This window comes from Pseudophryne corroboree, chromosome 2 (assembly GCF_028390025.1).
Source record: "Pseudophryne corroboree isolate aPseCor3 chromosome 2, aPseCor3.hap2, whole genome shotgun sequence".
NCBI lineage: Eukaryota > Metazoa > Chordata > Amphibia > Anura > Myobatrachidae > Pseudophryne > Pseudophryne corroboree.
This window is the reverse complement of record NC_086445.1, coordinates 537,596,081-537,618,890: the sequence shown is the minus strand read 5'-3', so window position 1 is coordinate 537,618,890 and position 22,810 is coordinate 537,596,081. Positions and strand designations below refer to the sequence as shown.

The 22,810-nt window shown below is 45.3% G+C and overlaps 1 protein-coding gene and 1 pseudogene across 2 annotated transcripts in view; one reads left to right on the top strand and one right to left on the bottom strand.

Annotated features, from left to right (window-relative positions):
* Positions 1-22,810, top strand: part of IQCC (IQ motif containing C) — a 132,577-nt gene that overhangs the window by 69,694 nt on the left and 40,073 nt on the right. The gene's annotated exons all lie outside the window — the stretch shown is intronic.
* On the bottom strand, positions 11,730-11,847 carry LOC135051926 (5S ribosomal RNA; annotated as a pseudogene).

The following is a 22,810-nucleotide window of genomic DNA, read 5'->3' as shown; positions in this document are numbered from 1 at the left end:
TTCTCAATCGGTGCTGCAGAGTCATCTGCACTCTCCCGCCCGGTCTGGAGCTTTGGTATAATCCCCATGGTCCTTACGGAGTCCCCAGCATCCTCTAGGACGTAAGAGAAAATAAGATTTTAAACCTACCGGTAAATCTTTTTCTTCTAGTCCGTAGAGGATGCTGGGCGCCCGTCCCAGTGCGGACATATTTCTGCATGACTTGTATATAGTTCTTGCTTACATAAGGGTTATGTTACAGTTAAGATCAGTCGTTGATTGATACTGTTTGTTCATTCTGTTAACTGGTTGCGTATATTCCAGGTTATACGGTGTGGATGGTGTGGACTGGTATGAGTCTTGCCCTTAGATTAACATAAATCCTTTCCTCGTACTGTCCGTCTCCTCTGGGCACAGTTTCTCTTACTGAGGTCTGGAGGAGGGGCATAGAGGGAGGAGCCAGTGCACACCCATTCAAAAGTTCTTTATAGTGCCCATGTCTCCTGCGGAGCCCGTCTATACCCCATGGTCCTTACGGAGTCCCCAGCATCCTCTACGGACTAGGAGAAAAAGATTTACCGGTAGGTTTAAAATCTTATTTTTCCTTTTCTGTGCAGATGGAAGGTGAAAAGGTAAGTGTTCTGCAGCCTTGTTAGGTTCGCAGAAGCGGATGTCGTTTTCTGTTTCTCACACATCCACCACATGGTGCTGAGTCTACCTGCCTGGACCCCACTCCCGTGGGGACTCGTCTGCTACCTTTCAGTTAGTCTGGGAATAGACCAGGACCCGTGAGTTAGTTATACAATCCAGAGGGAGACTGTCTGGCGTTACAGATGTTTCCCCTCACTGATTTTCTGATCGATCTTACCGTTTCCCCTCTGGAAGGGGAGGTAATACGCGACCCCACACCAGAGGTGCGTCAGGTTCAGGGCCTTGTCCTCCTGTTCCGGTTATTAAAAAAAAAAAAAAAAAAAAAAGTTTTACATGCGTTGTTCTACGCATTCAGATTACCTGGAGGGATAGCCAGGATGGTCTTTGCCATTTCACTGGGGTGATGGTAGTATGATGGTTTTCTTTCAATAGTAAGAGCCATTGTTATTATGTACTGAGATGTTCGCCTGATTAAGGCGAGGTCAAGAAACAAGTGGTGCAAATCATTGAATTTTTTTTTCTCTGACTGTTCTTCAACACAGGGAAGGGCTGTTCCCAACGACGCAGATGTCGGAGGTGGTATCAAGGTAGATACTGAACGGTTGAGGTTCTGTGGTTTCCTGTGGAAAGAGGTCTGAGGATCCTGAGTCGGATCAGGTTTGCAGTGCCAATCCATCTATATGTTCCGTTGATGAAGAAGTTGGGTGGGGCCTAAGAGGCCTTTTCGGTGAGCAGGTCGATTGCCAAAGTGGTTTTCACGGGACCTGTTGGGAATGTGGTCCGGGTCTCACCGGCACATGCACCGGAATATAATTTTAATGGCCAGGATATCGGTCCTGTGGTGTCTGCTCAGTTCTCACCTCCTAGAGGGACGAAGGTTCGGGATCCAGGATTAGATCCTGGTGTCCATGTATGCAGATCTCCGAGGCTGGGGAGCAGTCCTTGCATGGGAAGTATTTCCAGAGTAAAAGGTCAAGCTGCGAAGCTTGTCTACACTGAGCTTTCTTGAATTAAGAGCTATTTTCAACTAACATATTCTTCGTGATCTGCCCATATTAATTCTGTCGGAGGGCTTGACAGCAGTGGCGTAAGTGAGCCGCTAGGGCGGAACAAGGAGCAAAGCGACAATGGCAGAAGCAGAAATAGTTTTCCGCTGGGTGGAAAGACTGGTGAACGTTATATTAGCAGTCTTAGTTCCGGACGTAAACGACGGAGAAATAGTTTTCCTCTGCAGACGCGCTCTCCATCCGGGAGAAATACTGTCTTCATCGAGAAGTTTTACAGATGTGACAAGTCTTTGAGGAGTGCCTCAATTGGGCATGTTGGCGTCTCGCCTCAACGAGAGACCTCAGGAATATGGTTCCAGGTCAAGGGACTCTCAAGCTATAGCAGTGGACGCCCTCGTGACACCTTGGGTGTTTTCAGTCGGCCTATGTGTCCCCTCCGTTTTAACTCTGCTGAAGGTGATAAACGTAAGAAGAACAGAGGTTCTGGCGATCCTCATTGTTCCAGTATAGCCAAGGAGGGCTTGGTATCCAGTTCTTCAAGATTTATTTGTAGAAGATCCCTGGCCTCTTCCTCTACGGGAGGAACTGTTACAGCAAGATCCGGGCATGTTTCAGGACTTACCGCGGCTGCGTTTGATGGCGTGGCGGTTGAACACCATATCCTAGTCCGATCGGGTATTCCAAGTGAGGTCATTTCCACACTTCTTCAGGCTAAAAATGAAGTAACGGCGAAGCCTTAACACCGTATTTGGCGTAAATATGTGTCTTGGTGTAAATCTAAGAAGCTTCCTACGGCGGAGTTTCAGCTGAGTCGTTCTTCTCCATTCTGTGCAAGCAATTGTGGATGCGGGCCTACAGTTAGGCTCCGTTTCAGGGCAGTTTTGGCCTTGTAAATTTTCTTAAAAAAATAAAAATAAAGAGTTGGCCACCTTTCCGGAAGTTCAGACTTTCGTTAAAGGAGTACTGCACATCCAACCTCCATTTGTGCCCCGTTGGCACAGTGGGATCTTGACGTGGTGTTGCGTTTCTTGTGTCTCACTGATTGGGACCTTTATTACAGGTTGTGTTAAAATTTCTCTCTTGGAGAGTGGTCATGCTTTTGCTTTTTGGGTGACCGCAAGGCGGTTGTCTGAAGTAGCGGCTTTGTCTCACAAGAGCCCCTGTTTGATTTTCCAAGTGGATAGAATTGAGAACTCTGATAGCAGTTCTGCCTAAAAGGGTTTGCAGGGTTTATCAAAATCCTGCCTAGTTTGATGCCTGTGGTAATTTCAGCATTGGCTGATTCAATGTCTCTCGATGTAGTCAGGGCTTTGAAGATTTATGTCGCCAATTGGGCTCAGTTTGGGGTAACAGAGGCTCTGTTTGTCCGGAATGCTCTCAGCGTGCTTGCGGCGCCTGCGTTTCTGCAGTCCGTTACACGCTGGATCTGTGATACGATTCGGTGTGCTGGTTCTACGGCTGGATTGCCGTTACCAGAGTTGGGGGAGACCCATTCTACTAGGAAGATGGACTCTTCTTGGGCGGATGCACGAGGTGTCTCGGCGGGTTAACTTTGCCGAGCGGCTAATTGGTCGGGTTTCAAACACCTATGCTAAGCTCTACAAGTTTGATACCCTGGATGATGGGGACCTCATGTTTGCTCAATCGGTGCTGCAGAGTCGTCCGCACTCTCCCGCCCGTTCTGGAGCTTTGGTATAGACCCCATGGTCCTTTTGGAGTCCCCAGCATCCTCTAGGACGTAAGAGAAAATAGGATTTTAGTACCTACCGGTAAATCCTTTTCTCTGACTTCCTAGTGGATGCTTGGAACTCTGTAAGGACCATGGGGAATAGACGGGCTCCGCAGGAGACTGGGCACTCTAAGAAAGAATTAGGACTACTGGTGTGCACTGGCTCCTCCCTCTATGCCCCTCCTCCAGACCTCAGTTAGAATCTGTGCCCGGCTCGAGCTGGTTGCACACTAGGGGCTCTCCTGAGCTTCTAGTAAAGAAAGTATTTATTAGGTTTTTTATTTTCAGTGAGATCTGCTGGCAACAGACTCACTGCTACGAGGGACTTGGGGGAGAGAAGCGAACCTACCTGCTTGCAGCTAGCTTGGGCTTCTAGGCTACTGGACACCATTAGCTCCAGAGGGATCGAACACAGGCCCAGCCTCGGTCGTCCGGTCCCGGAGCCACGCCGCCGTCCCCCTTGCAGAGCCAGAAGCAAGAAGAACGTCCTGGAAATCGGCGGCTGAAGACTCCGGTCTTCATTAAGGTAGCGCACAGCACTGCAGCTGTGCGCCATTGCTCCCTATGCACACCACATACTCCGGTCACTGATGGGTGCAGGGCGCTGGGGGGGGCGCCCTGGGCTGCAATTAGAGTACCTTACATTGGCAAACAGCACATAATATAGTCTAATAAACTATATATGTTCAAAAATCCCCTGCCATAATATTAATATAAGAGCGGGAGAAGCCCGCCGAAAAGGGGGCGGGGCTATCTCCCTCAGCACACTGGTGCCATTTCCTCTTCACAGCTCCGCTGGAAGACAGCTCCCCAGGCTCTCCCCTACAGTTTCCAGGCTCAAAGGGTAAAAAAGAGAGGGGGGGCACTAAATTTAGGCGCAAACTGTATTTGTATAGCTGCTATAGGGAAAATCACTTTGTGTTAGTGTAAATCCCTGACTATATAGCGCTGTGGTGTGTACTGGCATACTCTCTCTCTATCTCCCCAAAGGACTTTGTGGGGTCCTGTCCTCAGTCAGAGCATTCCCTGTGTGTATGCGGTGTGTCGGTACGGCTGTATCGACATGTTTAATGAGGAGGCTTATGTGGAGGCGGAGCAGGTGCCGATAAATGTGATGTCACCCCCTGCGGGGTCGACAGACACCAGAGTGGATGGATATGTGGAAGGTTTTACACGACAGTGTCAACGCCTTACATAAAAGGTTCGATGACATAACAGCTGTGGGACAGCCGGCTTCTCAGCCAGTGCCTGCCCAGGCGTCTCAAAGGCCATCAGGGGCTCAAAAACGCCCGCTACCTCAGATGGCAGACACAGATGTCGACACGGAGTCTGACTCCAGTGTCGACGAGGATGAGACTAATGTACATTCCACTAGGGCCATCCGTTGCATGATTACGGCAATGAAAAATGTGTTACACATTTCTGACATTAACCCAGGTACCACTAAAAAGGGTATTATGTTTGGGGAGAAAAAGCAACCAGTGGTTTTTCCCCCATCAGATGAGTTGAATGAAGTGTGTGAAGAAGCGTGGGCTTCCCCTGATAAGAAACTAGTGATTTTCTAAAAAGTTACTGATGGCGTACCCTTTCCCGCCAGAGGACAGGTTACGTTGGGAGACATCCCCGAGGGTGGATAAAGCGCTCACACGCTTGTCAAAAAGGGTGGCACTGCCGTCTCAGGATACGGAGCCTACGGATAGAAAGCAGGAGGCTATCCTGAAGTCTGTATATACACACTCAGGTACTATACTGAGACCTGCTATTGCTTCAGCATGGATGTGCAGTGCTGCAGCAGCATGGTCTGATTCCCTGTCTGATAACATTGATTCCCTTGACAGGGACACTATATTGCTAACCATAGAGCATATTAAAGACGTAGTCTTATATATGAGAGATGCACAGAGGGATATTTGCCGGCTGGCATCTAGAATTAATGCAATGTCCATTTCTGCCAGGAGAGTGTTATGGACTCGGCAGTGGACAGGTGATGCGGATTCTAAAAGGCACATGGAGGTTTTGCCTTACAAGGGTGAGGAATTGTTTGGGGATGGTCTCTCGGACCTCGTTTCCACAGCAACAGCTGGGAAGTCGACATTTTTACCTCTGGTTCCCTCACAGCCTAAGAAAGCACCGTATTATCAGGTACAGTCCTTTCGGCCCCAGAAAGGCAAGCGGGTTAAAGGCGCGTCCTTTCTGCCCAGAGGCAGGGGTAGAGGGAAAAAGCTGCACCATACAGCCAGTTCCAAAGAACAAAAATCCTCCTCTGCTTCCACTAAATCCAACGCATGACGCTGGGGCTCCACTGGTGGAGCCAGGTGCGGTGGGGGCCCGTCTCCGGAACTTCAGTGACCGGTGGGTTCGCTCACAGGTGGATCCCTGGGTTCTACAAGTGGTATCTCAGGGATACAAGCTGGAATTCGAGACGTCTCCCCCTCGCCGTTACCTCAAATCAGCCTTGCCAGCTACTCCCCAGGACAGGGAGGTAGTGCTGGCGGCAATTCACAAGCTGTACCTCCAGCAGGTGATAATAAAAGTTCCCCTCCTTCAACAGGGACGGGGTTACTATTCCACAATGTTTGTGGTACCGAAACCAGACGGTTCGGTGAGACCCATTCTAAATTTGAAATCCTTGAACACTTATATAAGGAAGTTCAAGTTCAAAATGGAATCGCTCAGGGCGGTTATTGCAAGCCTGGAAGAGGGGGATTACATGGTATCACTGGACATCAAGGATGCTTACCTACATGTCCCCATTTACCCACCTCACCAGGTGTACCTCCGTTTTGTGGTACAGGAATGCCATTACCAATTCCAGACGTTGCCGTTTGGTCTGTCCACGGCACCGAGGGTATTTACCAAAGTAATGGCCGAAGTGATGATACTCCTTCGAAAGAAGGGAGTTATAATTATCCCGTACTTGGACGATCTCCTTATAAAGGCGAGGTCCAGGGAGCAGTTGTTGGTCGGAGTAGCACTATCTCAGGAAGTGCTACAACAGCATGGCTGGATTCTGAATATTCCAAAGTCGCAGCTGGTTCCTACGACGCGTCTGCTGTTCCTGGGTATGATTCTGGACACAGAACAGAAGAAGGTGTTTCTCCCGGAGGAGAAGGCCAAGGAGTTGTCATCTCTGGTCAGAGACCTCCTGAAACCAAAACAGGTGTCGGTGCATCACTGCACGCGAGTCCTGGGAAAGATGGTAGCTTCTTACGAGGCAATTCCATTCGGCAGGTTCCATGCAAGGATCTTTCAGTGGGATCTGTTAGACAAGTGGTCCGGATCGCATCTTCAGATGCATCGGCTGATCACCCTGTCCCCGAGGGCCAGGGTGTCTCTGCTGTGGTGGCTGCAGAGTGCTCATCTTCTCGAGGGCCGCAGATTCGGCATACAGGACTGGGTCCTGGTGACCACGGATGCAAGCCTCTGAGGTTGGGGGGCAGTCACTCAGGGAAGAAACTTCCAAGGACAATGGTCGAGTCAGGAGGCTTCCCTACACATAAATATTCTGGAACTAAGGGCCATTTACAATGCCCTAAGTCAGGCAAGAACCCCTGCTTCAAAACCAGCCGGTGCTGATTCAGTCAGACAACATCACGGCGGTCGCCCATGTAAACCGACAGGGCGGCACAAGAAGCAGGATGGCGATGGCAGAAGCCACAAGGATTCTCCGATGGGCGGAAAATCACGTTATAGCACTGTCAGCAGTGTTCATTCCGGGAGTGGACAACTGGGAAGCAGACTTCCTCAGCAGGCACGACCTCCACCCGGGAGAGTGGGGACTTCATCCAGAAGTCTTCCAGCTGATTGTAAATCGTTGGGAAAGGCCACAGGTGGACATGATGGCATCCCGCCTCAACAAAAAGCTAAAAAGATATTGCGCCAGGTCAAGGGACCCTCAGGCGATAGCTGTGGACGCTCTAGTGACACCGTGGGTCTACCAGTCGGTTTATGTGTTCCTTCCTCTTCCTCTCATACCAAAGGTGCTGAGGATAATAAGAAAGAGAGGAGTAAGAACTATACTCATCGTTCCGGATTGGCCAAGAAGGTCTTGGTACCCGGAACTACAAGAAATGATCTCAGAGGACCCTTGGCCTCTGCCTCTCAGACAGGACCTGCTACAGCAGGGGCCCTGTCTGTTCCAAGACTTACCGCGGCTGCGTTTGACGGCATGGCGGTTGAACGCCGGATCCTGATGGAAAAGGGCATTCCGGTTGAAGTCATTCCTACGCTGATAAAAGCTAGGAAGGATGTGACCGCAAAACTTTATCACCGCATATGGCGAAAATATGTTGCTTGGTGTGAGGCTATGAAGGCCCCCACAGAAGAATTGCAGCTGGGTCGATTTCTGCACTTCCTACAGTCAGGAGTAACTATGGGCCTAAAATTGGGATCCATTAAAGTCCATATTTCGGCCCTGTCTATTTTCTTTCAAAAAGAACTGGCTTCACTGCCTGAAGTTCAGACGTTTGTTAAGGGAGTGCTGCATATTCAGCCCCCTTTTGTGCCCCCAGTGGCACCTTGGGATCTCAACGTTGTGTTGGATTTCCTAAAATCACATTGGTTTGAGCCACTTCAGACCGTGGAATTAAAATATCTCAAGTGGAAGGTGGTCATGCTTTTGGCCTTGGCTTCGGCTAGGCGGGTGTCAGAATTGGCGGCTTTGTCCTGTAAAAGCCCTTATCTGATCTTCCATATCGACAGAGCAGAATTGAGGACTCGTCCCCAATTTCTCCCTAAGGTGGTATCAGCGTTTCATTTGAACCAACCTATTGTGGTGCCTGCGGCTACTCAGGACTTGGAGGCTTCCAAGTTGCTGGACGTAGTCCGGGCCCTGAAAATCTATGTTTCCAGGACGGCTAGAGTCAGAAAGACTGACTCGCTGTTTATCCTGCATGCACCCAACAAGCTGGGTGCTCCTGCGTCTAAGCAGACTATTGCTCGCTGGATCTGCTCCACGATTCAACTTGCACATTCTGCGGCTGGACTGCCGCATCCTAAATCAGTAAAAGCCCATTCCACGAGGAAGGTGGGCTCTTCTTGGGCGGCTGCCCGAGGGGTCTCGGCTTTACGACTTTGCCGAGCTGCTACCTGGTCTGGATCAAACACGTTTGCAAAATTCTACAAGTTTGATACCCTGGCCGAGGAGGACCTTAAGTTTGCTCATACGGTGCTGCAGAGTCATCCGCACTCTCCCGCCCGTTTGGGAGCTTTGGTATAATCCCCATGGTCCTTACGGAGTTCCCAGCATCCACTAGGACGTCAGAGAAAATAAGAATTTACTCACCGGTAATTCTATTTCTCGTAGTCCGTAGTGGATGCTGGGCGTCCGTCCCAAGTGCGGATTGTCTGCAATACTTGTATATAGTTATTGCTTAACTAAAGGGTTATTGGTATGAGCCATCTGTTCAGTGAGGCTCAGTTGTTATTCATACTGTTAACTGGGTATAGTTATCACGAGTTGTACGGTGTGATTGGTGTGGCTGGTATGAGTCTTAACCGGGATTCCAAATCCTTCCTTGTAGTGTCAGCTCTTCCGGGCACAGTTTCCCTAACTGAGGTCTGGAGGAGGGGCATAGAGGGAGGAGCCAGTGCACACCAGTAGTCCTAATTCTTTCTTAGAGTGCCCAGTCTCCTGCGGAGCCCGTCTATTCCCCATGGTCCTTACGGAGTTCCCAGCATCCACTACGGACTACGAGAAATAGAATTACCGGTGAGTAAATTCTTATTTTCTCCTAGTCCGTAGAAGATGCTGGGCGCCCGTCCCAGTGCGTACTGTGTCTGCAGTTATTGATTTTGGTTGCACTTTGTGGTGTTTCTTCTCTGTCAGGCTTTCGCTGACGTTATTCATGCTATGGCATGTGGTTTATTATTATTGGTTGGGTTGACACACAGGTTGTGTTACATATTCTCTCAGCGTATGGCTGTATGGTTTTCATACCGTGGGCTGGTATTCTGTTGAAGGCCATGTCTTGCGGTATGTTCGTGGTGTGAGCTGGTATGACACTCACGGTGTTTAAATTATAAATTCTTTCCTCGAAATGTCCGTCTCTCCTGGGCACAGTTTTCTAACTGAGGTCTGGAGGAGGGGCATAGAGGGAGGAGCCAGTTCACACCCAGTTTAAGTCTTTATAGTGTGCCCAAGCTCCTGCGGATCCGTCTATACCCCATGGTCCTTTTTGGAGTCCCCAGCATCCTCTACGGACTAGGAGAAAAGGATTTACCGGTAGGTACTAAAATCCTATTTTTCCTTTGTATACTCTATTCATTTGGAACCCAGGCTGAAGAACTTTTACGCCATAGGAAGACTAACTATAAGAATCAGTACAGCTCCCCAGGTGATGCAAATGGGAAAGTGCAATATATTTAGACAGATGTCATGGGATCCTCATTAAGTGTTTTTTTTTTGTGTTGTTTTTTTTTTGCCTTTAATATTGTCCAATACATAATTGTCTTTCTAGAATTATTTTAGAGTATGAATAGATCTTTAAGCATCTTGGTTTGGAGAAGCCCTCTTCCAGCTACAATAAAAAACTTGCAGTACTGCTGTACATGTGCTGGTATGGTCCGCAGGGCCCTCAAATAGATACATACTCTATCTATAAAATGGTCATGTAGTCGCCAATCAGTTGGGTCATAGCTTCTCTGTGCTCTTTTTCTTTTTTTATATTTCTATTAGAGACTTAGTAGCGTACATCACGTATAACAAATATTTCCATTGTATGCGTAACAAAGATGTGCATATAAATACAATTCATCGCGTATAATACCAGCAGTGGATTACCAAAGAAAAGTATAACATTCCATCGTGCTTACCAGTCCACACATGAACAAGTTAAGAATAATCACGTAGAAATAATATGACACACCGCGCAAGACCCCAAACAGAATAAATTAATACAGAGGTTCCCAAACTCGGTCCTCCAGGCACCCCAGCGGTCCTGGTTTTAAATGTATCCATGCCTGGCCACAGGTGACTTAATTAGCCCCCTAGTCAATTTGATTTAACCATCTGTGCTGAGCCATGGAAATACTTAAAACCTGGACCTTTGGGGGTGCCTTGAGGACCGCGTTTGGGAACCTCTGAATTAATAGGTAAACAAATCCCCACTTTATATTGGTGGGTCGTTATCTACCAATCTTGTTAAATACCATGCAATTGTCGAAAAGCACTTGACAAGTAAAAGTTTAGTTTGGTCGGGAAGGAGTGAAATATAGCTTTCCCAGAGTTCCAAAATTGTAGCCACTCTGGATTATTTATCTACTGATGCCTCTAACCAATCCATTCGAAATAAATAAAAAACTTTTTCTTTAAATAAGGAAAATTGGGGTGTTTCTGGTTGGTTCTATACTTGCAAGATGGTTTTCTTAACTGCTGAACTTAAGATTAATAAAAATTTACGGCAACCTCGGGAAACCCGTTGACCTTGATGCAAAATCGCGAAGATAGCCCATTCAGGGGTAAATGGTATGTAATTGACCAAGTTATCTAAGGCATATCTATAAACTTTAAGCCTGAAGGGCCTAACTTTTGGCCAGGACCATAGACAATGGTATAAATCTGCGTTATTTTCTTGACATCTATAACATCGAAGTGAGGAAGAAGAGCCTATCCGATATCCCCTATGTAGACTAATATATGTTCGATGATGAGTGTTCAGGAATAACTCCCTATATGAGCTAGCAGGAATGATACGGCATGAATCAGATAAGTTCTTCAGCAACATATCCATTGTTATAGAAGGTTCGTTGATTCAGCACTGGTCAAAGATTGAAGCCAGAATTGGGTGATATCTAAGGATTGTATCCTATATAAGACCCACCTGGTGGTGCGCCCTGAGTCAGTGTTAGTTACAAACAAAATAAAAGAGAAAAAGAAGACTCTCTTGTGTGGGCGCACTCTTTAGTATAATAAAAGTGATAGTGTATAATGTCTCGTGAATTAAAACTTAACTTTTAATACATTCGGTACATAAGAAAAAGCAGTATTCCAAATCAAATAAAATAAGATTAACTTGAAAAAATTAGATATGTTCTGGTGAACTACAATTAGGTAGGTTAAATGATAAACTGCAGACACTTTCAGTACTGCAGTGTTATCCCATCTCACCAGCTCAAGCAGTGCTTGTGTTTAATGGAACCCCAATGGGTTACAATCACAATAGAAACAGCCTTAATGTAAGATTTACGTCCTCATAGTAGCTGTATGTTTCTCTGGGTGACCTGTGAAATAAACTGTAGTGGCCTTTAAACCAATAAATAAGCAAAATATTGTCCTGAGACTCCTAGTACAATAGTATCCAGTAGGAAGGAAGAGACAGTGGTGATCCTGCTGTTAGTGTAAAATCAGGAATTTGAAAAGTGTAGAACTACCACACATAGTATTCCCTGGGGGTCACCCTTCCAAGTACTGACCAGGCCCACACCGTTTGGCTTCCAAGATCAGATGAGATTGGGCATGGGCGATGTGGTATGATGGTAGTTAAAACACTGCCCTGTACACTAATGAGAGTGCACCTAAAAAAGAGGAAGTATTGCCTCCGATAGTACTGAGAGAAAGAGTAAGTAGGTTGAATCACAGATTGTGAAGTGTGGATCTGCTGTCCACGTTAGACAGGGATTCCCCTGAATCGTGGATGAGAGTCCACAAGTCAGAAAGAAAGATAGTACCCGAGTCTTAGGTATAACAGAGTCTAAATAAATAGGTTAAATCGGCCAGTACATAAGATATCATGGAGGTATTCAGGGTGTAAGTTGAGGTAGAATTTAATACCTATCTGTTGTCACAATGAAAAAGTATCCAGTGAATAATGGGCTTATATCACTGGACTATGTGCACTAGACAGATTTAAAAGGAATTATCACACTAGATAAGAGATATACAGATACCAAATGATGCCCCCTTAGGGGCGTGTATACCGATTAGTGTGTACTCCCTAACGGTGATAGTTGTGGTATTGCCAATCTGTAGCCTAATTAATACCTGAAGTCCTGAATCAAAGAAAGACTTATATCTGAATTGGTAAAACTGCTGCCGGAATTCCCTTTATAGGGTGTGATTAGCTGATTAAATATCACTAATGTATAATAGAGCAGAGGAGGTAAATAATACCTGGTACTGTGTAGGTCCCAAATGGTACCTTAGGCTGACAGTAGAGAGTATTCACAAATCTATCTAGCATAAGTTTGCTAAATCCGTATTAGAAAAAGAGAATTCAATATGAGTCAGGACAGGCAGCCCTAAATCAGAAACGGACAAAAGGCAAAATACAAATGTCTGAATACAGGTGCTGTAAAAATATATTACGTTAGTAGGGTAAAAAATAGTAATATCCAATAATGACAAAGAAGGTAACAGAGGTACCTGATACCTCCCAGGTCCCTGAGTGGTATTGAAAGAAGAATCCTTTCAAAATTGCAGTGGACGATCAGGCACAATCCTATAACCACAAGATGCTGAGTCCATGTCGTGTAGGAAGACGCGTATTCCCCCGTATAGCCGGGCTTGTTTACTTCCAATTGTGCTGTGACTGGCACAGTTTGAGGTTTAAATATGGTGTCTGACTCAACCAATCAATGAGGTCAGATGGGGTGTGTCACAACTCCTGGCGGAAGTGACGATATTCAACCCCGCCAGCAAGTTGAAATTAAAATCAATGATAGCCATAGGCACTGCATATCTGTATAAAAACACATGAGGGCACAGTGGAGAGCGAGGAGAGTTTAAAACAAATATAATCATAAGAGCAGACCACAGGGTGATCTGCTCAGCTTGTACTGCGATAGTGTGACTGGTGGAAGTAAACAAAGACTTCCACCACGTCACCACCTCGGGCAAGCGCCGCGCATATCAATTGATAATGTTAGGACCTGAGTGGGGGAGGGAAGGAGAGAGGGAACTCCAGAAGGTATGCACACATTATATGGGATGGATCGCGTTAACGATCCACAAAAAACAAATGCCGCACACGCCAGGGTATAGTGACTGGCGGAAGTAAACAAACTTCCGCTCACATCACTATATTGACGCGGAGACCGCATCTGTTGCACCCTGGGTATGGGTGCATGAGTGAGTGTAAAGGCTGCATAAGTTGCAGGTGGAAGTGAATATCACCTCGGCTGCTGATACGGGCGGAAGCTGTGTTAATCACATCCTAAGTGTGGGCACGTCAAGACTGAGGGGCTCAATGCGATGCTGGCGGAAGTAAATATAGCCGCATGAGCCGCCAGGTGGATGATTATTCATTAGTACATTTACAATAGGGGAGGGGGGATTATAAAATGTGAACAATTAAGAACATGGGAATAAATCGTGTAAAATATTAGTAAATTATTGTATTATATTGGCAAAATAAGACCGAACAATGCTAGTGTTGTAATGGGACCGTTTACTAAACCATGTAAATGGATTATGAGCGATTATTGCATATTAAGATTGGATAGTCTAATAAAGAAAATAACTGAAAGGTAATAACTGACAGGAAATTAGTGACATGGGAACATATCCATATAGAAATTATAAGATTATGACAAAGTTCAGTCCTATTAAAAGTAGTGATGAGCGGGTTCGGTTCCTCGGAAACCGAACCCCCCCGAACTTCACCCATTTTACACGGGTCCGAGGCATACTCGGATTCTCCCGTATGGCTCGGTTAACCCGAGCGCGCCCGAACGTCATCATCCCGCTGTCGGATTCTCGCGAGATTCGGATTCTATATAAGCAGCCGCGCGTCGCCGCCATTTTCACTCGTGCATTGGAAATGTTAGGGAGAGGACGTGGCTGGTGTCCTCAACGTTTATTAATCTTGATGCAAAAATATTTGTGCTTATTCCTTAATTGTGGGGACTGGGGAGCAGCTGTATTATATAGGAGGAGTACAGTGCAGAGTTTTGCTGACGGTGACCACCAGTATACGTTGTCTGCCTGAAAAACACTCCATATCTGTGCTCAGTGTGCTGCATATATCTGTGCTCACACTGCTTTATTGTGGGCACTGGGGACCACCAGTATATTATATAGGAGGAGTACAGTGCAGAGTTTTGCTGACCAGTGACCACCAGTATACGTTGTCTGCCTGAAAAACACTCCATATCTGTGCTCAGTGTGCTGCATATATCTGTGCTCACACTGCTTAATTGTGGGGACTGAGGAGCAGCTGTATTATATAGGAGGAGTACAGTGCAGAGTTTTGCTGACAGTGACCACCAGTATATATAGCAGTACGGTACGGAAGGCCACTGCTCTACCTACCTCTGTGTCGTCAAGTATACTATCCATCCATACCTGTGGTGCATTTCAGTTATGCGCAGTATATATAGTAGTAGGCCATTGCTATTGATACTGGCATATAATTCCACACATTAAAAAATGGAGAACAAAAATGTGGAGGGTAAAATAGGGAAAGATCAAGATCCACTTCCACCTCGTGCTGAAGCTGCTGCCACTAGTCATGGCCGAGACGATGAAATGCCATCAACGTCGTCTGCCAAGGCCGATGCCCAATGTCATAGTAGAGAGCATGTAAAATCCAAAAAACAAAAGTTCAGTAAAATGACCCAAAAATCAAAATTGAAAGCGTCTGATGAGAAGCGTAAACGTGCCAATATGCCATTTACGGCACGGAGTGGCAAGGAACGGCTGAGGCCCTGGTCTATGTTCATGGCTAGTGGTTCAGATTCACATGAGGATGGAAGCACTCATCCTCTCGCTAGAAAACTGCAGTGCCACTCCTAGATGGGCCAGGTGTTTGTGTCGGCCACTTGGGTCGCTTAGCTTAGTCACACAGCTACCTCATTGCGCCTCTTTTTTTTCTTTGCATCATGTGCTGTTTGGGGACTATTTTTTTGAAGTGCCATCCTGCCTGACACTGCAGTGCCACTCCTAGATGGGCCAGGTGTTTGTGCCGGCCACTTGTGTCGCTTAGCTTAGCCATCCAGCGACCTCGGTGCAAATTTTAGGACTAAAAATAATATTGTGAGGTGTTCAGAATAGACTGAAAATTAGTGGAAATTATGGTTATTGAGGTTAATAACACTATGGGATCAAAATGAACCTCAAATTCTATGATTTAAGCTGTTTTTGAGGGTTTTTTGTAAAAAAAACACCCGAATCCAAAACACACTCGAATCCGACCAAAAAATTTCAGGGAGGTTTTGCCAAAACGCGTCCGAATCCAAAACACGGCCGCGGACCCGAATCCAAAACACAAAACCCGAAAAATTTCCGGTGCACATCACTAATTAAAAGCTGGGTCTCGTGCCTTTGTGGATATCTGCCAATTCCCTGTTTGTGCAGTAGACTTCTAGGCGGTTTCCAGGTTTAAATGATGAAATCTGTGGTGCCTGGCTCCTCTAAACAGGAGTGAACTTTGTCTGGAATCAAGCACACAAAGGTCTGTCTTCTGAATTTATGTGGATTGTCATCTGCTGGTACTAAATCCATCCCCAGGACTGTGGCACATTTCCATGGACTCTATATATAGTGGAATATGTCCGGCTTCCATATGTGGCAATATACCAAGAAATTGCTGTGCTTGCCCTATCAGTATAATCTAATGGTTTATTTATTAATTTTTAATTGTTTGTTTATTTGTTGCAACAATTTTTATGTAATAAACAATTGGTTTTCCATATCCAGTTTAGAGCGCTGTATATACCTTTTTACTATTTGTTCCTCTCGGGGACTAACTATCCCTTCAAACAGCTGCTTAGGATAAGCATCCCATTTTAATAGCGCCAGGCCTATTACCTTGGTAATTTTCTTTTCGTGACATGATTAGGTATTGATATATGAGTGTAGAGTGGTGCAAAAAGGTGGAACATTCGGCTGACATGCGTCAGGGAAGATAATAATAATTAGTGAATTGGTAAGGGGAAGGATATATTATGAAGTGTGATGTATTGAGAGTGAAAAAGGGGAAACGCCAAAATGGAATAAGTGATGATCTGAAAGGATACATGGGTGATGATAACAAGACCATTAAATAAAATAAAAAATGAATAAATAGATGGGACTGTGATTGAATAAAGGTGATAGGTGTTGATGACTGAGCCGGAGAAATTGAGTTTTGGACTGGTAGTAGTAGGTTTTTTTTTGTTTTTGTTTGTTTCCCCCCCCCCTCTTTTTGGTGTGGAAAAAGGATACCAGACAAACGTGACTAAATGAGGTGATATGTGGATAGGGAAAAGGGGGGAAAAGTGGGTAACAGAGAAGAGATGGGGAAAGGTACAAACATGTGAGGGGTGATAAAAAAAAGTCACTAGTTAAAAACATAACACATATGGTGATAGATTCAGGGTGTAAAGGAAGAGTGCACTATTGGAACAGATGAGGATGAGGAAGAGAGGGGAGAGCAGGGGAAGGGAGGATAAAATGGGGTCGATTTACCCTAGGTATTGATAGGTTTTAAGAAGGTTGTTAAAGAAAAAATGTTATGTTAAGTATTGAAAATCTGTCTCATAGGAAGGCTCCGTAGTTGGTATTCTCATTGAGACCCATTGGTCGAAGTGTGTTCAGTCTAAAAATCCATTTGGTCTCTTTTTTTAAGCAATTCCTTAGTTACATCACCTCCCCTTATCCCAAGATTTACTCTATCTAGATCAAAAATCTTCAAGTCCTTGGCAAAATCCTTGTGGCACAAGTGGAAGTGTCTGGCAACTGTAGTTAATTTTCTCATGCGGGTGAGGTCAGTGGCCGCATTTCGGCAATTTCCCACGTGTTCAAGGATCCTCTCCTTGAATTTGCGAGTGGTAATGCCTACGTATTTCAAATTGCAACTACACAGGCAATAAACTAGTGCCTGTGTGTTGCAGTTGAAATAGTGTCTAATGGGGATTGTGTCCACATAGCGATCTAAGATGGAGTTAGTCTTCAGTATTTGTGGACATGCCTTGCATTGTCCGCAAGGGAAGGATCCTGTAATCTCTTGCGATTTGGATTTTAGTTTGGTGTTCCCACCCTGGAAATGGCTGTGTACATGCAGATCTTTGAGGTTACCGGATCTCCGTCAACTCATTTCTACTTTTTCTTCAATATGCGGTGTTAATTCTTTGTCCAGATGTAATATGGGAAGATGCTTTTCAATGGCTCGCTTGAGGAGTTTCCATTCGGGGCAGAAGGTCCCTATAAATCTGATGGGGCCATCTTCAACCATTTTGGTTTTGATTTTGGATTTGGTCTTGTCCTGAAAGATTAATGTCTCCCTGTTGATCTTGGTTACTTCCTTGTAGGCCTTCTTCAATGATCGTTTGCTGTATCCTCTCTCTAGGAGGCGGGAGGTTAATTCCTGACTCTTAACTTTAAAGGTACCCTCTTCTGAGCAATTCAGTCGCAGCCTAAGAAATTCTCCCTTAGGAATACTTTTCACTGTAGACGGGAAATGTGCACTAGTTTGAAACAGAATGCTGTTGGTTGCGGTGTTTTTTCAATACAGCTCAGTTTCAAGAGTACCCACATGTGATTCATAAATATTGACATCCAAAAAGGATACCACCTCCTGGCTGATGGTATGGGTCAGGTTTATGTTAAGATCGTTTTTGTTGAGAAGTGAGATAAAGTCTATTAGAAGTTCAGGATCACCATTCCAGACAATGAGGATGTCATCTACGTATCTCAACCACAAAATGACATGTTCTGTGTACCCTGTGTTGTTGTCATTAAATACATGTACTTCCTCCCACCAGCCTAAGAACAAGTTAGCATAAGTTGGTGCGCATGCCGCCCCCATTGCTGTACCTCTGATCTGCAAGTAAAATTGGTCTTGAAAAGTGAAGTAATTTTTCTGTAACACAAAGGTCAAAAGGTTCAGCAATAAGTTGGTAAAATCACTCACCATCCTGGTCTAGGAAATATTTGGTGGCCTGTATACCAGATAGATGATCAATACTGGTATACAGGGCCTCCACATCCAGTGTGGCCAGAAGGAAATTCTCTTCAAAGGTGATTCCATGAATTTTGCGCAAAAGATCTGAGGTATCCTTCAAATAGGAAGGGAGGCATAACATGTGTTCACGAAGGTGCAGGTCTAAAAAGCGGCTGGGTTACTCCAGGAGGCCACAATTCCCCGACATTATCGGCCTACCTGGAGGCCTGAGGATGTTATTATACACCTTCGGAAGAAGGTAGAAAGTGGGAGTCTTAGGGTCATCTGTCGTCAGATACAATTTCTCTTGTTTGGTAATCGTACCTTGAGTAAAAGCCTCCAGAATAAGATGATTATATTCCTTCTGAAATCGTTACTTGGGATTGCTTAGGACTTTCTTATAACAGGACACTTGTCTGAGTTGGCGTAGGGCTTCAGTCACGTACATTTCCACTGGCCAAAGGACAATGTTACCGCCTTTGTCGGAAGGTTTTATAATTGTATCCTTCCATGTTTGAATCTCCATGAGTGCTTCCTTCTCCCCTTTGGTAAGATTGGGTGGGAAGTGATGAAGTCTCTTCCGAGTATTGATCTTGATTAGGTTGAATTCCTTAGAGACCATGCTCATGAAGACTTGAATCTCTGGGCTATCGTTGTCTGGTGGGAACGAAAGTTGATTTAGGTCTGCATACCGGACGTGGTTTGTGCAGAGTCGTGGAGTCAGTTTCTGATTGCAGATCTTCCAAAATCGCTAACATGTTCATGTCCTCCTGATCCCAATCTGGTTGCTCAACTGTGGTTGTCTGGGAGGGATTTCTTCTGGCGAAGAATTTTTTCAGGAGTAATTTTCTCCCAAATAATTGTTAAATCTTTCTCCCAGAGGAATCTGTTGAAGGGCCTCGTTGGAGAGAATGACAGATCTTTCCCCAATACTTCTCCCTGTAACGGAGAAATGACTCGATTGGTAAGGTTGATAATTTTTAAGATGGTTAGATGCGGGGATTTCTACCGGGCTTTCCTCTGGCGAGCGGGGTATTTTGATGTTCGCGAGGTATCCCATTCGGTTTCCCTTCCGGTTTCTCCTCTTGCCCCCCCTCCTTGTCGGCCTGTGGATCTTACTCTGCCCCTGGTTCTCTGACCTCTCCCTAAAAAATAAGGAGAATTCTCACGGTCTCCTTGATTGTACGTCCCTCGCGGGACTTCACTCAGGTCGTTAGAAGAATCCTCACTATTGGATGACTCAAACTCAGAAAAAGTGGGATCCTCCCTTGATCTCCTATCGCGATTCCGGAAAAAATGTGTTCCATCTGAATACGTTTCCTTGAGCGAAATCCCGTTTATCTCTTTGAAGTTTGGTACGTTTCCGATCAATAATGGTCCTTTCATAGGATTCTAGGTCCTGTTTGTACTTTTCAAAGGTGTTTTGAAATGTGGAGTCTTTCTACCATTTCTCCAAAGTCTTGCCCAGGTCCTCGATTTTCTATTTCTACCTGATCTAGAATTAAAGTGTCGTGTTTAATGAGGATGTGAAGTAAATCATGGGAATATTTTAATAATGTGGTTTCCCATTCGGTTTTTAGGTTGTCTGTGGCTAATGGGAAAGAGGGAAATATTCTGGGTCTAACACCTCTGGGAGCAATTTTGTGTTTAATGTAATTTTCTATGGTTGTGATGTCCCAAGTTAAGCGGATTCTTCTTTGTAGGGTCTTCTGTAACTTGGAGAGGGATGTTTTAAAATCTGAGGTACTTCCTATTTCGGACTGATCTGAAAGGAGATCCTCAAAGGGATCTACATTACGACGGCGAGAGAGTTCATTCTTTAAGGAGAAGGTGGTCATAATAGGTAAAAAGATGCAGTGCCAGTAGGCTAGCAGGAAAATACTAGAACAGTATTATTTAAAACGTGGTAGAGTTTGCTGAAATGTACTAGGAAAAGAGCTCCTATGAAAATTATAATTAAGTATATTGAGACCGTGCAAGAATCAGAAACTGACCCAGGGTCAGTGAGTGGATTTCGCAACAGAAGGTTTGTTGATTCAGCACTGGTCAAAGATTGAAGACAGAATTGGGTGATTTCTAAGGATTGTATCCTATATAAGACCCACCTGGTGGTGCGCCCTGAGTCAGTGTTAGTTACAAACAAAATAAAAGAGAAAAAGAAGACTCTCTTGTGTGGGCGCACTCTTTAGTATAATAAAAGTGATAGTGTATAATGTCTCGTGAATTAAAACTTAACTTTTAATACATCCGGTACATAAGAAAAAGCAGTATTCCAAATCAAATAAAATAAGATTAACTTGAAAAAATTAGATATGTTCTGGTGAACTACAATTAGGTAGGTTAAATGATAAACTGCAGACACTTTCAGTACTGCAGTGTTATCCCATCTCACCAGCTCAAGCAGTGCTTGTGTTTAATGGAACCCCAATGAGTTACAATCACAATAGAAACAGCCTTAATGTAAGATTTACGTCCTCATAGTAGCTGTATGTTTCTCTGGGTGACCTGTGGAATAAACTGTAGTGGCCTTTAAACCAATAAACATATCCATTGTTATGTCAGGAAAATGTTGCTGCCATTGCGGCAACCCAGACTGTAGGTTATCATAATCAATCTCATCTCTTAAGGTGGGTACACACTGGAAGATATATCTGCCGATCAATTGAGCTGTAGATATATCTATGGATGGATCGGGCAGTGTGTTGAGCATACACACTGCCCGATCCGTCTGTGACTGATGCCCAGTTCAGCGGTCAATCGCCGCCGGCCGCCGCCGCATGTGTACGGGCAGTCGGCCGACCGCTGTACACACACAGCGACGCGCCAATATACTGCTAGATATAATTGCCCATCGGCTGTGCTGCGGGGCCGATTCGATAACGTCTGTGAACGTACACACTGGCAGACGGACCCGCGATATATCGCCCGTTCAAGAGAACGGTCGATATATCGGCCAGTGTGTATGGGCCTTTAACATGTGCAGAGAGAGTTAGATTTGGGTGTGGTGTGTTCAATCTGCAATCTAAATTGCAGTGTAAAATAAAGCCGCCAGTATTTACCCTGAACAGAAACAAAATAACCCACCCAAATCTAACTCTCTCTGCAAATGTTATATCTGCCTCCCCTGCAGTGCACATGGTTTTGCCCAACTGCTAACAAAAATCCTGCTGCAATCAACTCAGAATTACCCCCCAATATTAAAACGAACAGGTGATCAGCCCGTAGGTAATAAGTAGAGGTGGTATGTAAAGGCAATGGTAAATTGTTAGCAGGCCAGGTGAATACAGTAATTACCTGCATAGGTCTGGCCACCCTACCTGGTTTGAAAGAAACTGGGCCAAGTTCCCTTGCAGGGAGTCTTACTGGTCTCTGACTTGCTGCCGCAGTAGATGAAGTAAGAGACATCTGAAAGCTAAAAATACTTATAGGCCCTACACACTGGCCGACAATCCTCAAAGATATGAACGATCTTGTTAATTATTGAACGCGATAACGTTCATATCTTTGAGTGTGGAGTCACCAGCGATGAGTGATGCGCGGCCCCTGGGCTCGTTCATCGCTGGTGCTCCGTCGGCTGTGCATGCAGGCCAATATGGACGATCTCGTCCATAATTGCCGGCACTTGTATGGAGCCGAGTGACGGGCGGAGTGAAGAAACTGCCCCCCCCTTCCCGCCGCCGGGTCGCCCGTCTGCCGGATCGCCGTGTCTGTAGGGCCCTTTAGTTGTGCGGCCGTGAAGACACTGCAGCAACTGATGGCATCTGGAGATGTTTGGTGGTAGAGTCACTAACGTGTTTTATCTAATAGGCTGAAATTTCTAAATTGTATACGTACATTTTGTATCTAAAAAAATGTCCATATAGCCACCATTTAGTTGGATCGTGGCTTCTTCTCCATGCACTTTGCTTATGAAGCTAGGGTAGTCAACCTCTGGCACTCCAGCTGTGGAACTGCACATTCCAGTATACCTTAAGAGCAAAATTGTAGTAAGGCATGCTGGGCTCAGTAGTTTCACAGTAGCTGGACTACCACAGGTTAACTACCCCTTATGAGTGGTCATGTTGATTTGTACAAAATGTGGTATTATACACCGGCTTTTACCTACAATAGCCACTTCTTATATTAGTATTATATTTTTATTAAAGCATATGCATCTTAACAGGTTATGCAATTGGCAAATATAGTACATATTGAACTATGGGAGTCATTCCGAGTTGATCGCATGCTGACGATTTTCGCTGCGCTGCGATCAGGTCTCTACTGCGCATGCGTATGCACCGCAATGCGCACGTGCATCGTATGGGTACAATGCGGATCATTGCTGAGCTATGGATTTAATGAAGAAACCATACGCACAGCCGATCGCAAGAAGATTGACAGAAAGAGGGTGTTTATGGGTGTCAACTGACCGTTTTCTGGTAGTGGTAGGGAAAACGCAGGCGTGTCCGGGCGTTTGGAGGTCGGGTGTATGACGTCAATTCCGGCACCAGAAAGACTGAAGTGATCACAAGGGCTAAGTTCAGACCTACTCTGAAACTGCACAAAATGTTTTTGCAGAGCTCGGCTGCACATGCGTTCACACACTT